Source organism: Athalia rosae, chromosome 6 (genome assembly GCF_917208135.1).
Source record: "Athalia rosae chromosome 6, iyAthRosa1.1, whole genome shotgun sequence".
In the NCBI taxonomy this organism is placed as follows: Eukaryota; Metazoa; Arthropoda; class Insecta; order Hymenoptera; family Athaliidae; genus Athalia; species Athalia rosae.
The window spans coordinates 6,056,597-6,070,369 of NC_064031.1; the positions used below are offsets into that span (position 1 = coordinate 6,056,597).

Genomic DNA, 13,773 nt, shown 5'->3' on the forward strand with positions numbered 1-13,773 from the left:
CGGACTTTTGCCTTCGCGTCGTGCGCGCGAAAACGTGCAGTGCGTCCGCGATCGAACAATTGAAACGTTTGGAAAACGTTTTACTATACATATAACCAGCAAACGAAATACTGCTGCAGGATTGACCGCAGGTTTTTAGGTAATTTTACCGTCGACAATGACGAGATATTTTCGCACCATTTTATCTCGCGTCGTAATTCGTAAATTGCCAGATAACAAATAGTAGAGGGCAGACGCGTTAAAGTTCCACCTATATATTTTCAAATACTGCCGTTCGAACCAATCGAACGATCGTGCTAAAACTACAGCTAATAACGAACATTTTTTTTTAACGCCCCATCGCGCACTTTGAATCTTCAATGGCCTCACCGAAATTGATGAATTAATCGGCCTTTGTTTCGCCATTTTTGTAAATCACTTCTCTCTCTAACTTTGTTGTTCTGTTATAGAATAGAAAAGACGTACAAAAAATGTCATTCGATGATTTCACGTTTTTTTTTTTTCTTTAATTAACAATAAGTTGGGAATCGGATCTGTTTTTGTTCTCTTCGAACAACAAGATGTGTCAAGTTTTTGTATGTTAAACAATAACATGTTTGTAGAGAAGATAAAATCTTGACTTTTGTATCACACGTCGTGTAAAATATGGCTTTCGATAGGGTTTATTTTTTTGTTATCGATCTTCATTTTCCATACGGAATAAATGAAATGCCACCAAGATCCGGGATAATTAATATACTTGTCGGTGATCAACTTCGCGGGCGTATACGTAGGTACGTACGTTTATTTGTAATGTACGAGAAAAGTGAACAAAATAAATCATTTGCTTTGTAAGAATGAAGGGTAATCAATATCCTATATATCTGTGAAGCAAACAGTTCGCAATTGTAACTATACACATATATACCTATATATATATATCGCGGTGCAGTTTGACCTGCAGTTGTGTTTATACCTCGTATTCTGGAATACGAAACCTCAAAGTGAAATAACATTGGAAGATAAGGGGGGAAGAAGAGTAGGAATTCTTTGGAATACATTTCATACAGATACAAAATAGATAGCTGTGTGTGTATTCATAGAGATTCTGTACAATCAGGAATCCCATGAAATGCAATTGAAGGGATGCGCTTCAAAATTTCCCTATTTCCCTCATTTTTATCCCTACGTTATACTATTTAATACATTTTCCGCGGCGAGGTATGATATTTGAAACGCCTATTTTTTAACGAACAAAAAAATTGTTCAAAATTCAACGAAAATCGTTGTCACCCCCGCCGAAGTGATTGAAAGATTTTTCAACCAATACGCTTATTTTCTTAGGACAGGTACGCACATATATGTATATATACAAGGGCATATTAGGTGTACACGGCATGTGCGTGTCTGTACCTATAGGTATTCATTTATTTACATATATATATATACATATGTACTCAGTTAGTTTACGCCAAGCTTCGCGTATATACCGTTGACACTCTCTCCGTTACCCCACGTGATCAATAAACATGCGTCTGCCATGCGTTTTCTTCGTACAAGGGTTAACCCTCCGCAATTTTAAATCCCCCTCTCAGTTTTCTCTTTTTTCATTGCTCCTTTTTTTTGTCCCTTTTTCCTTTTCTTTTTCTCTCCGACTTTTTTTCCGCCTTGCTGCTCTCTCGATGCGAATTTTTGCCCGCGAGCTCGCAGCCGTATACTCCTATATGTATACCTACTCTCATTGCCTTCGTCGTATCCGAAGGTCGTCTCCAACATTACAAGGGTTCACCTACGTCATCCATCTGATATCCATGTACGATATACACATATGTATATGTATATGTATACATACACGTACGTTACGAGGAAAAAAATGGATCTCGTTGGAAATGAAAAGCGATAAATTAATCGAGCGGGACGACTAGGGGTGGATATGTACACTCGAGTATTAAAAGTATAATTATACGATTGCATCATCATCGGTTCGGCGTTGGGAAAATTGTCGTTTTTTTTTTTTGTTTTTTTTTTTTTTTTTTTTTTTCACTTTCGTTTTTCTATTCGTATTTTAAACGACGCTCGTTAATTATCTCCGTGCGGGCGTAAATTAAGTCATGGTTGATTATTAGGCTTGAATTTATATCTCTTACGCTAGGGTTTTGAAACAAACTGTGTATGTGTGTATGTGTATATATGTATATGTGTATACACAGATTTCATACAAATAATTTTGGGGTATATTTAGAAGTAACTTGTTAACCAGAGTTTGACTTTAGGAAACGATAATTCATCCGGGAAACTTGCAGAAATCCTCAAGGATTTGAACGTTGGCTTTCTCTCTTCCGCGGGTCGCTTCTTATCCGCACGATGATGTATTATATTATTTTGCTATGGGGCAGAATTTATAATCGAGAGGTTCCTCGTAACGCTTCGGGTGAATCGTCCTAATTTCTACAAAGAAACTGTACAAAATTTTCAATATGGCGGTAACAAACTTCGCATAAACCGTACGTTACGTTGTTCATTTCTTTTTAGATTTTTCGAAAAACGTCCTTTCGTGAAAAAAAAAAAAAATCACCACGAAAATTGAACAATTATTCGTAGCGAAAGCTCACGAATTGCGGAGTGAAACCCAAACGCGTGTTTTTTTGTTTGATCTTTCGACAGCCCGGAGGTGATAAGAAACGTCGGCGGCAGATATAACGAAAGAAAAGAAGAAAAAAAAAAGACAACCGCTTGGGTAAAACGGGGAGCCGTTTTACCGAAAATTTGACTTCTTGAGCGATCCCGCGTTCTCGTATCACCGCTACAACTCCGTATTTCGCGACCGAACGCAAAAGTTGAATCGCCGTAGCCGCGTCAAAGATGTAAATGGAAATGAGCTGGTTGAAGGATAAACTGGTGGTGAATCGGACTCTGAATGTGTAACGTGGATATAAGATGCCGCCCTAGGCCCCGAGTCCAAAATTTAAAGGCTTCCGGACGCTTCGAAGCCCCGCGTTTCGAGATAGGATTTCCAACAGCTACAGCTCCTTCTTCTTCCTTATTCTCCGAGGGTAATCCTCTTTAGAGACGAAGGACGTAATTGCTTCAGAGTTAGACGCCATCGCCTGCACGCGTATATATAATATATATATATATATATACGTAATGTACATACCACCGAAACTTTGAGTCAAGTAAATTAACATAACTGCCAACAAATTATGACGTACAGCTCGCGCTCCCGCGCGCGCGGCAACTTATATACCACCACGGTTATAAAGCGATTATAGAAACCCCGCCAAAAACTAAAATTCACACATCGCTGCTCAAAACTATAACGTCCAATCAAATCTTAACGACAATCCCGACCGTCCCCCTCCCCCCCCCCCCCCCGCCCCTCCCCCGAATCAACATAATAATATCATCCACCTCGAGAGACGATTAAATTTTATTTCTAAGCTTCGATTGAACTACCAACAGACATAACCGTTTCATTTTTATAAGTTTTCTTTCTTATTTTCGTTGTTTTTTTTTTTTACTTCTCTTAATTCGTTTTACTTATAAGTGTGTGTGGGGGGGGATGCTTATCGCGATAAATCCAACCTTATTAATTTTTTATCAAATTCTCACTTCTTTTACCCCGATCAATATGAAACCTCTGTTTTATTCGCTGTGTGAAAAAAGATGCGAGATAACTTCGGCTATATCTGTTGAAAAGAAGAACAGAACAAAAAAAAGAAAAATTGGTAATCAATCACCTGCAACGTAATTCATATGGTGGAAAAATAAATGGCTCAAGACACGATTCCTTTTTTTTCATTACTTTTTTTCTTTCCTTCGAACGTATAGACGTACTTTTACTTTCACGGATCTGTATTGTTCGACGAATCCGAACCGCGATCGGTTTCTCTTTTTACCCCCTATATCGATTTCCTTCTTATTTCAGTTTTTCTCTCGCGGAGTCTACTATATCGTGACGTCGCCAAAATATTCGCATCTCTCACGTGGGTCTTTTTAGTCGAAAATTCACGACTACCATTTATTGTAGAATTCAGTGATCGCGGTTTCGTGGGTTAATCACTTTCCCGCACAACAAAACTACGGCTCGGCAGCTGTATATACATACATATACATATGTATGTATGTGTTCCCTACAAGCGGGAAGATCGAATTTCCGACCAACGTAACATTCGAGCTGGGAATTCTCGAAACTTTGAGCACGCACGTTCGACCGGGCCGTACGGAGTAATCGTTGGAAAAATTACGGAAACAAAAAAGGATCGGATTAATAATAGACCCAAAAATTTACCTGTATATACGGCGTCACGTCCTTCAATGACGTCTGCAGCGCTAAATTGAATGAAGAAAAATTCGTAAGGTTCGCTGTATGCGCTAATATTATTGTAAAACCAGATAATTAAAATTTGAGGATTAATATTTGGTCATCTACTATGAATTCCATGATAAAGCACGAGTCTGAAGTACTTTATCGGCGCAGACAAAATTAATCGCTCACGATTTAACACGAGGGTGAATTATAAAGTAGGGTTAGTCGTGTAACGAGTGACTTTATCGCTAATGAATTTAGAGTACTCGTAATGAGAGAACTGAGGGAATAAATAAAAGTATCTGCAGTATCTACGTAACGCTGATTATACCTATACCTACGATAACTCACCTTCGAGAAGCTTTTTTTTTCTAGCCAGAAAATCATGTCTCGAATTTTTTTTTTTTTTCTCTTCAAATTGGTTCAAATTCAAGAATAGATGGATCCTTCTGGGATTACAATGCTTCAAACATACCCTTCCAAGTACCGTTCAGTTTTTGAGGTTAGAATCCTCGTGTGCTGAGATATTCGGCAATTTCTTTTTATATCGAGTTTTGCACGCGAACCGTTGATCGAAAATCGAAAAAAAAAAAAACAAAGAAATGTGAATAAAACTGACCTCTACAATACCCTATTCCAATCGAGTGCATATACCGTGCAATCTGAGATGGCCGAGACGATTAAGGCCGTTCGAGTTGACACGAAACGCCCCCGTAATTATTTAAAAAAAATAGTCGCGTATTTCACGTGTAGGGTTGTTTTGTCAACGGCTATGGACGTTCGATTGTATTTCTCTCGTTTCTCTCTTTCGAGAGAAGAAACAAAAAAAAAACAAAAAAATTGGGAAACTGGGATTCTAAGGGTAGCAGGTGGTTGCGGCCAATGGCAACCTGCAGCCGGAAACAATGAGTGGATGAAGGTAAGAAAAGAAGAAAAGTGAAAGAAAGGGGAGGAAAGGAAAGGAAAGGAAAGCCGCCGAAGGATAACGGGAGGAGTGAAAACGGGAGACGTAAGGAAAAAGGGGATACAGAGGCAAGCCGCCAACTATACAGAAAAGGCTTTCCACTTTCCTACCACCACGTTCCAAACGGAGTTAGGTTATCGGTTTTATGTCAGGCTCAGGGGTCGTATGAAAGGTACAGAAGTGCAGCCTCACACTCTTTTTGTTCCCCAACCAACTACCGTATACCGTGTATCCTTATACCTACCGTAGATAAATTCTGTCGTTTACCGCGACTCTGAAGAAGCCACTCAAGAGTTCGGTGCATTTCAATAATCTTTATCATCGTAGGAAGTGATCGTCGTTCGCGCTTCATTCTCCTGGGCAATAAGACAGGTAATATCGAAACTTTTCACCATGAAATTCCAATCATTGCTTTCATCCCATTTCAAATCAACGGACAATCGCGTGTGGTATATTTTTCGAACGCCATAAGTTTGTTGTCCGATCGAACAAATTTTGATGATTTTTTTTTCATCCATTCGGCCATCTTAAAAGGTCTCAAGTGACCCTTTCGTCGGCACTGTTCTGCTGCCAACTGGATGACCACCGAATTCGCGAAAGAATCAGGTGTGAATAAGGTTCTGGGGGAAAAGGAAATTAGATAAAGGAAGGATGAAAAACAATCAGACTAATCTCGAATTACCCGCACTCGTAATTTCTAGACTCAAGTCTTATCAACGTACTATGAGGTTGAATTTCCATCTAGATCTCTTATCTGCAGAAAGTTTCAGATCCTCCGATTTAATCTTTAGCCAATTACTATACCTAGTTGGGATTTCCTCGTATAACTGGGTAGAAATGTAGACCGGTAAAATAAAAGGAGTGTGGACGCAGCGGGTAGACAAGGCTGCAGGGAAACACTAAAGATTGAAATTCGAAAATTTTCGGTTTACTCTTCTATTTCGACAGGACCTGCGAGTTCGGTGTCGTATGCATATAGTAGTATACATGTTTGGTACGTACCACAGTTGCAATATTTATGGTCTTTTTCATGCGGCAGAGAATTACCTATTCACATTCACTACCGCTTGGAAGTAATGCATTGCGTTAAACGTCAAATGAATTATTTATGTAAAGAGTTCTACATAATATATAACTCGCATATACGCAATACATACATAATATCTTTATCATACATGTACAACTAATATATATGTATATATATAACCTCAGCCTGTTTCCGAAAGTGTTGCAAAGTCTGGAATATTTTGCCAAGTTACTCCTATATATTATACCAGCGGCGCGGCGTACAACCGTGTAACGAAATTTTTTTTCCTCCAGTTTTTCCAGCTTCGCTAAACTCGCATCGGTTCGGAATACAAAAAAAAAAAAAAACATACGCCGGTATATATCTTTTATTAATTTGTTGTTACTTTTTCGTTTCAATTAATCATTAATGGAAAAACCCTAGAGAATTATTTCATCCGTGCCATGCACATTGATGAAAAATAATTCTAAGGTAGAAAATCGTTGAACACTTTGTGACTCTGGGTCAAATTGAGCCGTGCGCCGTAGAATTATCGACGAATTACCCCTTCGTCTGCACTCTGACTCCTTTAGGGAAAATTCGAACTTTCAAACTTCGAATTCTAAGGGTTTCAAGGACCAAAGTCTCGGCTCCATTGACTGAAAAATATGATGTGGCAGACAGCTCGAAAAGCGTTGTGAATTTTCGTAGCTTTCTTTTCGCAAACTCGCAACAAAACTTTCACTTATTTTTCAATATACCAAAAACGTCACAACGAAAGTTGCAGACGAAAGGATACGTTCGTCAATTTTCGTACGCGATCGTTCGTCAACGGATCTCACCAGACGCATCGAACGTTTCGTTCGCCGAAAAAGAGATTTGCAAGTACTTCCGGAAGCGGATGTAAGCCAACTTCCATGTTTCGCGAGCGAGAACATCATCGTCGGTGACTTTTATTTTCAAATTTTTTGCATCCTACACCGCGTGTTTGTTGTCAAAGAGTTTTGTCTTCGCCAAATAACGATGAGAGAATTCACGTACACGACCCGTAAATTACATTTACATTACATGGCCTATTCGTATTTGTATATAAAGCGCGTATGATATCTCGCATTTAATCCCTTTATTGTGTACGTATACCATACCTCTCTGCATTTCATCTCTGCAACGCCGTTCCCCCTCTCTCTCTCTCTCTTTCTCTCTCTCTCTCTCCCTCTCTCTCTCTCTCTCTCTCTCTCTCTCTCTATCTTCGTCTCTTTTCGAATGGCAAAGGGATGTGTATAATATTCTCTGAAACAGTCAAAGAGGAGGATGTTCCGTTCAAGGGCATATAATCCTGCTCTTCCTCTCTACACGGATGTTATGTCAAAGCATGATGACTCCCACAACAGACTTCAGAGGCCTTTTGTCCAGACGTGAAAGACCGAAAGAATGTGTGGAGTGGAAATTTTCTGGATTAGACCGCCATCTCCGATCTTTCCTCCCTTTTTCCCCGTTTTTCATGTATCCAGACACGTTTACCTGCGGTGACGTTTATTAGTTGGTTCGTTCATACTTTTATCACCAGATTTTCTTACCCTTTTTTTATTCACCCTCGGATGCGGACGTAGGTGAAAAATGGCGCCTCTTGTTACTCGTGTTGATCCGTCATTTTTGTTCGGTACATTTCAGTCGATATCTTCGACGAGAATTCATTCATTTCCTGGCACCGAGAACGGGGGAACCTTTCAAAAATACTTTTGAGGGTCCTCGGATGTACGCCCTTCGGTCGAACCACAAGGTCATCGAAAACCATTCGGCCATTGAAAATGGTGATAAGATTTAGCTCCGGAAACTAACGATGTCTATAGCTTTTGGTTATCGTGGCAATCCCATGCACGAGCATGTACATATATCGCAATTTCAAAACCGCATGGTTATACTATCGTTAAAGGTTAAATCATTCTGCTCTAAAAACCATGTTTTACATAACCAATAAAAACAGGCGCATCGATACATTTCACACGACGGGATACGAATTTCCTGAAAACCTCGCCCGGCCGTGTTCATTTTTATTATTTTCCCTATATTTTTTTTCTTTTGTGTGTTGTTGTTTTTCATTACTCTCGCATATTGCAACGCGCGTACCATTTATTACCGGCGAATAATGACTGCGAAAATTCGTCATTTTATTGTGGCGAATATTTGAAACCGGTGTGCATGAAAGATTTCTTCGCGCGCGTAAATATTTTTGAGACTCTTTAGGTTGGGGGTTAGGTAATTTTCAAAATTTCGGAAAATAATTTGAAAATTACTCTTCTCGAAATTTATCGAGTCGTCATTGGAACGTGCTCTGAATTCGGACGGAAAACTAATCGGTCACTGTATTTCAGAAAATTCGACCCAAAGTTCTGCAAAAAGGTCGTAACGCCATACTAAAACTTTCTTCGAAGTTCTGACGGGTGATATCCCTCTGGTTGCAGCTTCGGATGAGTATACACATCATGTTAAACGCATTACACATGTTTCCATGTCATCTCTTTTACTCGTTAAGTTCGCATGTATTTCGTAGAAGCTAATTCAGCACGTCGTACGTGTACATACGTATGTATGCACGGCCCCCTCCTCCCCCTCTCACATCCTACAGTAAAGTAAGTTGGCACTCTGCACCGCAGTAGAAGAGCTTAGGAATTTGCTACCCGAAACGCTAAGAGCACCTTCGTCTTCGTTCTAAACTCGCAGCAAGAGGAGTATGGGATTCCTTTTTTGTAAATTTATCGTTAGACGCGATGAGGTTCGAGCATTGGTCGACCTATAGTTAATCCTTTCAACACACTCTGTAATCTAAAATCGCCGATTTATATATGGCATATGTATAGAATATGATTGCCGAATGATTTCTCGTAAATCTTATATATCGTATTATGAAGTGCGTGTACGAACGTGAGATATTGAAATTAAAATTGATAAAAAAAAGAAAAATCAATCTCGCTGGAGGAAAAAGCTAGAGCTACGAGCGCACGAATTGGATGAAATTGATGGTAATTGATATGTGGCTGGCATAAGAATGCGGGTGAATGAATCCTGGGGCATTTGGTATGTTCAACATATATACACGTATGTATATATTATATATATCTACACAAATATAATGCGCACGTTTGTACGATATAAAAAATAAATCTATGAACTATACGTTGTGTAATACATCAGAACCCGGCACTTGATACCTACAATATACAGGGTGTGGCATTTACAGTGACCCAGGCGATTTGTTTGAAAAAGGAATCAAATTTTTGGACAAAACTTACAGCGAGTCTGAACAGGGGTACGCGACATGGCGTCGTTAAATTTTGCCGATATTGTGACGTCGAGGTCATTTGAGGGTCAACTTTGACCCAATGTTTCGACGAGACGGTGTGCACTCTTATCTCTGTAAATCGAAAGTGTGTTCAACACTCTTGACTCAAAACTGGTAGCCGATCGGATATTCAGAAGAATAAGAGGCAACAGACGATCCAAGATGATTAAGGGAGGTACAGCGTCAACCGTACTTCATTGAAAGTAGACAACGGAGCGAAGTATACAAGAATCCTTTGGCGCCAAAACGACGGTCGTCCAGCTCGCTTTGTAGTCAGAGCCCGAGAAGCGTTCTACAGAGATCATCACGGTCGCCGGATGGAACGTAGAGAATTTGTTGATTGGCTTCTGTTCTCCGGAACCAAATTCTCGACAATTGTTCTTACGGGGATACACACGAAGGATACGATTTATCGAAACGTACGGCCTACACCTGAAAATATCCAGGTATTTCCATAAGTGTACGGGCCATTCCACGTGAACCGGATCAGTCACCTCTCAGATATTTTTTTAATTTGGCATGTCGATTGTCCATGGGGAGTTAGATTTTTGTGCCAAAGGATTTTTGAATTAGTGCAAATTTCGATTTATTATGAACCATCGAAAAATTCAGAGGCGGTTTCTTTAAAAAATCATAACTTCGTCAAAAATGATGTGAGATTTGATTTTTTTTTTTAAATTTCCGCGGATGAGGCTATAGATTTATGAAAAAAATAAATAGTGCCGAAAAAGTTTATTTATCATTTGTTTATTTGACAATGAATTTTTGAATGATTTTTAAAACACTGATGGATAGCACCGAAAAATTTAAAAAAAATGCTGACATATACTTTGAACTATACTACAGCCTGTGAATTAATTTCAGAGATGCTTTCGGCTTTGTTTTCGAGTAAAAAATCATCGAAGTTGGCGGCGCGCATGAATTCGAGCTCGTCGACGCCTATGCGCGTGATGACGCGCGTCGAGCGACAGAGATCCTATCTACTCTGTACGGACGCTACTTGGTGTACGCTCGACCGCGGTATTCACGAGTCATTTTCGCGATGATCGACACCGTTAAAAAATCTGGAAAAAATTCCATAGCTTCCCCATAACACGGCAAAGCCATAGAGTAAGTTCCAGAGATGTGTTATTTCTCGTTTTCGAGATATCCGGACGCATTGTGACTCCGCGCTCGCTACTTGGACATATTAAGCCACAATAATATCTCAAAAACGAGAAATAACACATCTCTGGAACTTACTCTATGGCTTTGCCGTGTTATGGGGAAGCTATGGAATTTTTTTCAGATTCTTAAACGGTGTCGATCATCGCGAAAATGACTCGTGAATTCCGTCGCCGAGTGTCTACCAAGTAGCGAGCGCGGAGTCCCAATGCGTCCGGATATCTCGAAAACGAGAAATAACACATCTCTGGAACTTTTTCTATGGCTTTGCCGTGTTATGGGGAAGCTATGGAATTTTTTTCAGATTTTTAAACGGTGTCGATCATCGCGAAAATGACTCGTGAATTCCGTCGCCGAGTGTCTACCAAGTAGCGAGCGCGGAGTCCCAATGCGTCCGGATATCTCGAAAACGAGAAATAACACATCTCTGGAACTTACTCTATGGCTTTGCCGTGTTATGGGGAAGCTATGGAATTTTTTTCAGATTCTTAAACGGTGTCGATCATCGCGAAAATGACTCGTGAATTCCGTCGCCGAGTGTCTACCAAGTAGCGAGCGCGGAGTCCCAATGCGTCCGGATATCTCGAAAACGAGAAATAACACATCTCTGGAACTTTTTCTATGGCTTTGCCGTGTTATGGGGAAGCTATGGAATTTTTTTCAGATTTTTAAACGGTGTCGATCATCGCGAAAATGACTCGTGAATTCCGTCGCCGAGTGTCTACCAAGTAGCGAGCGCGGAGTCCCAATGCGTCCGGATATCTCGAAAACGAGAAATAACACATCTCTGGAACTTTTTCTATGGCTTTGCCGTGTTATGGGGAAGCTATGGAATTTTTTTCAGATTTTTAAACGGTGTCGATCATCGCGAAAATGACTCGTGAATTCCGTCGCCGAGTGTCTACCAAGTAGCGAGCGCGGAGTCCCAATGCGTCCGGATATCTCGAAAACGAGAAATAACACATCTCTGGAACTTTTTCTATGGCTTTGCCGTGTTATGGGGAAGCTATGGAATTTTTTTCAGATTTTTAAACGGTGTCGATCATCGCGAAAATGACTCGTGAATTCCGTCGCCGAGTGTCTACCAAGTAGCGAGCGCGGAGTCCCAATGCGTCCGGATATCTCGAAAACGAGAAATAACACATCTCTGGAACTTACTCTATGGCTTTGCCGTGTTATGGGGAAGCTATGGAATTTTTTTCAGATTCTTAAACGGTGTCGATCATCGCGAAAATGACTCGTGAATTCCGTCGCCGAGTGTCTACCAAGTAGCGAGCGCGGAGTCCCAATGCGTCCGGATATCTCGAAAACGAGAAATAACACATCTCTGGAACTTTTTCTATGGCTTTGCCGTGTTATGGGGAAGCTATGGAATTTTTTTCAGATTTTTAAACGGTGTCGATCATCGCGAAAATGACTCGTGAATTCCGTCGCCGAGTGTCTACCAAGTAGCGAGCGCGGAGTCCCAATGCGTCCGGATATCTCGAAAACGAGAAATAACACATCTCTGGAACTTTTTCTATGGCTTTGCCGTGTTATGGGGAAGCTATGGAATTTTTTTCAGATTTTTAAACGGTGTCGATCATCGCGAAAATGACTCGTGAATTCCGTCGCCGAGTGTCTACCAAGTAGCGAGCGCGGAGTCCCAATGCGTCCGGATATCTCGAAAACGAGAAATAACACATCTCTGGAACTTTTTCTATGGCTTTGCCGTGTTATGGGGAAGCTATGGAATTTTTTTCAGATTTTTAAACGGTGTCGATCATCGCGAAAATGACTCGTGAATTCCGTCGCCGAGTGTCTACCAAGTAGCGAGCGCGGAGTCCCAATGCGTCCGGATATCTCGAAAACGAGAAATAACACATCTCTGGAACTTTTTCTATGGCTTTGCCGTGTTATGGGGAAGCTATGGAATTTTTTTCAGATTTTTAAACGGTGTCGATCATCGCGAAAATGACTCGTGAATTCCGTCGCCGAGTGTCTACCAAGTAGCGAGCGCGGAGTCCCAATGCGTCCGGATATCTCGAAAACGAGAAATAACACATCTCTGGAACTTACTCTATGGCTTTGCCGTGTTATGGGGAAGCTATGGAATTTTTTTCAGATTCTTAAACGGTGTCGATCATCGCGAAAATGACTCGTGAATTCCGTCGCCGAGTGTCTACCAAGTAGCGAGCGCGGAGTCCCAATGCGTCCGGATATCTCGAAAACGAGAAATAACACATCTCTGGAACTTTTTCTATGGCTTTGCCGTGTTATGGGGAAGCTATGGAATTTTTTTCAGATTTTTAAACGGTGTCGATCATCGCGAAAATGACTCGTGAATTCCGTCGCCGAGTGTCTACCAAGTAGCGAGCGCGGAGTCCCAATGCGTCCGGATATCTCGAAAACGAGAAATAACACATCTCTGGAACTTTTTCTATGGCTTTGCCGTGTTATGGGGAAGCTATGGAATTTTTTTCAGATTTTTAAACGGTGTCGATCATCGCGAAAATGACTCGTGAATTCCGTCGCCGAGTGTCTACCAAGTAGCGAGCGCGGAGTCCCAATGCGTCCGGATATCTCGAAAACGAGAAATAACACATCTCTGGAACTTTTTCTATGGCTTTGCCGTGTTATGGGGAAGCTATGGAATTTTTTTCAGATTTTTAAACGGTGTCGATCATCGCGAAAATGACTCGTGAATTCCGTCGCCGAGTGTCTACCAAGTAGCGAGCGCGGAGTCCCAATGCGTCCGGATATCTCGAAAACGAGAAATAACACATCTCTGGAACTTTTTCTATGGCTTTGCCGTGTTATGGGGAAGCTATGGAATTTTTTTCAGATTTTTAAACGGTGTCGATCATCGCGAAAATGACTCGTGAATTCCGTCGCCGAGTGTCTACCAAGTAGCGAGCGCGGAGTCCCAATGCGTCCGGATATCTCGAAAACGAGAAATAACACATCTCTGGAACTTTTTCTATGGCTTTGCCGTGTTATGGGGAAGCTATGGAATTTTTTTCAGATTTTTA

General features: G+C 40.8%; 1 protein-coding gene across 3 annotated transcripts in view; it reads left to right on the forward strand.

Moving 5' to 3' along the window:
* LOC105693012 (prolyl 4-hydroxylase subunit alpha-1) overlaps nucleotides 1–13,773 on the forward strand; it is an 87,206-nt gene that overhangs the window by 42,573 nt on the left and 30,860 nt on the right. The window lies entirely within an intron of this gene.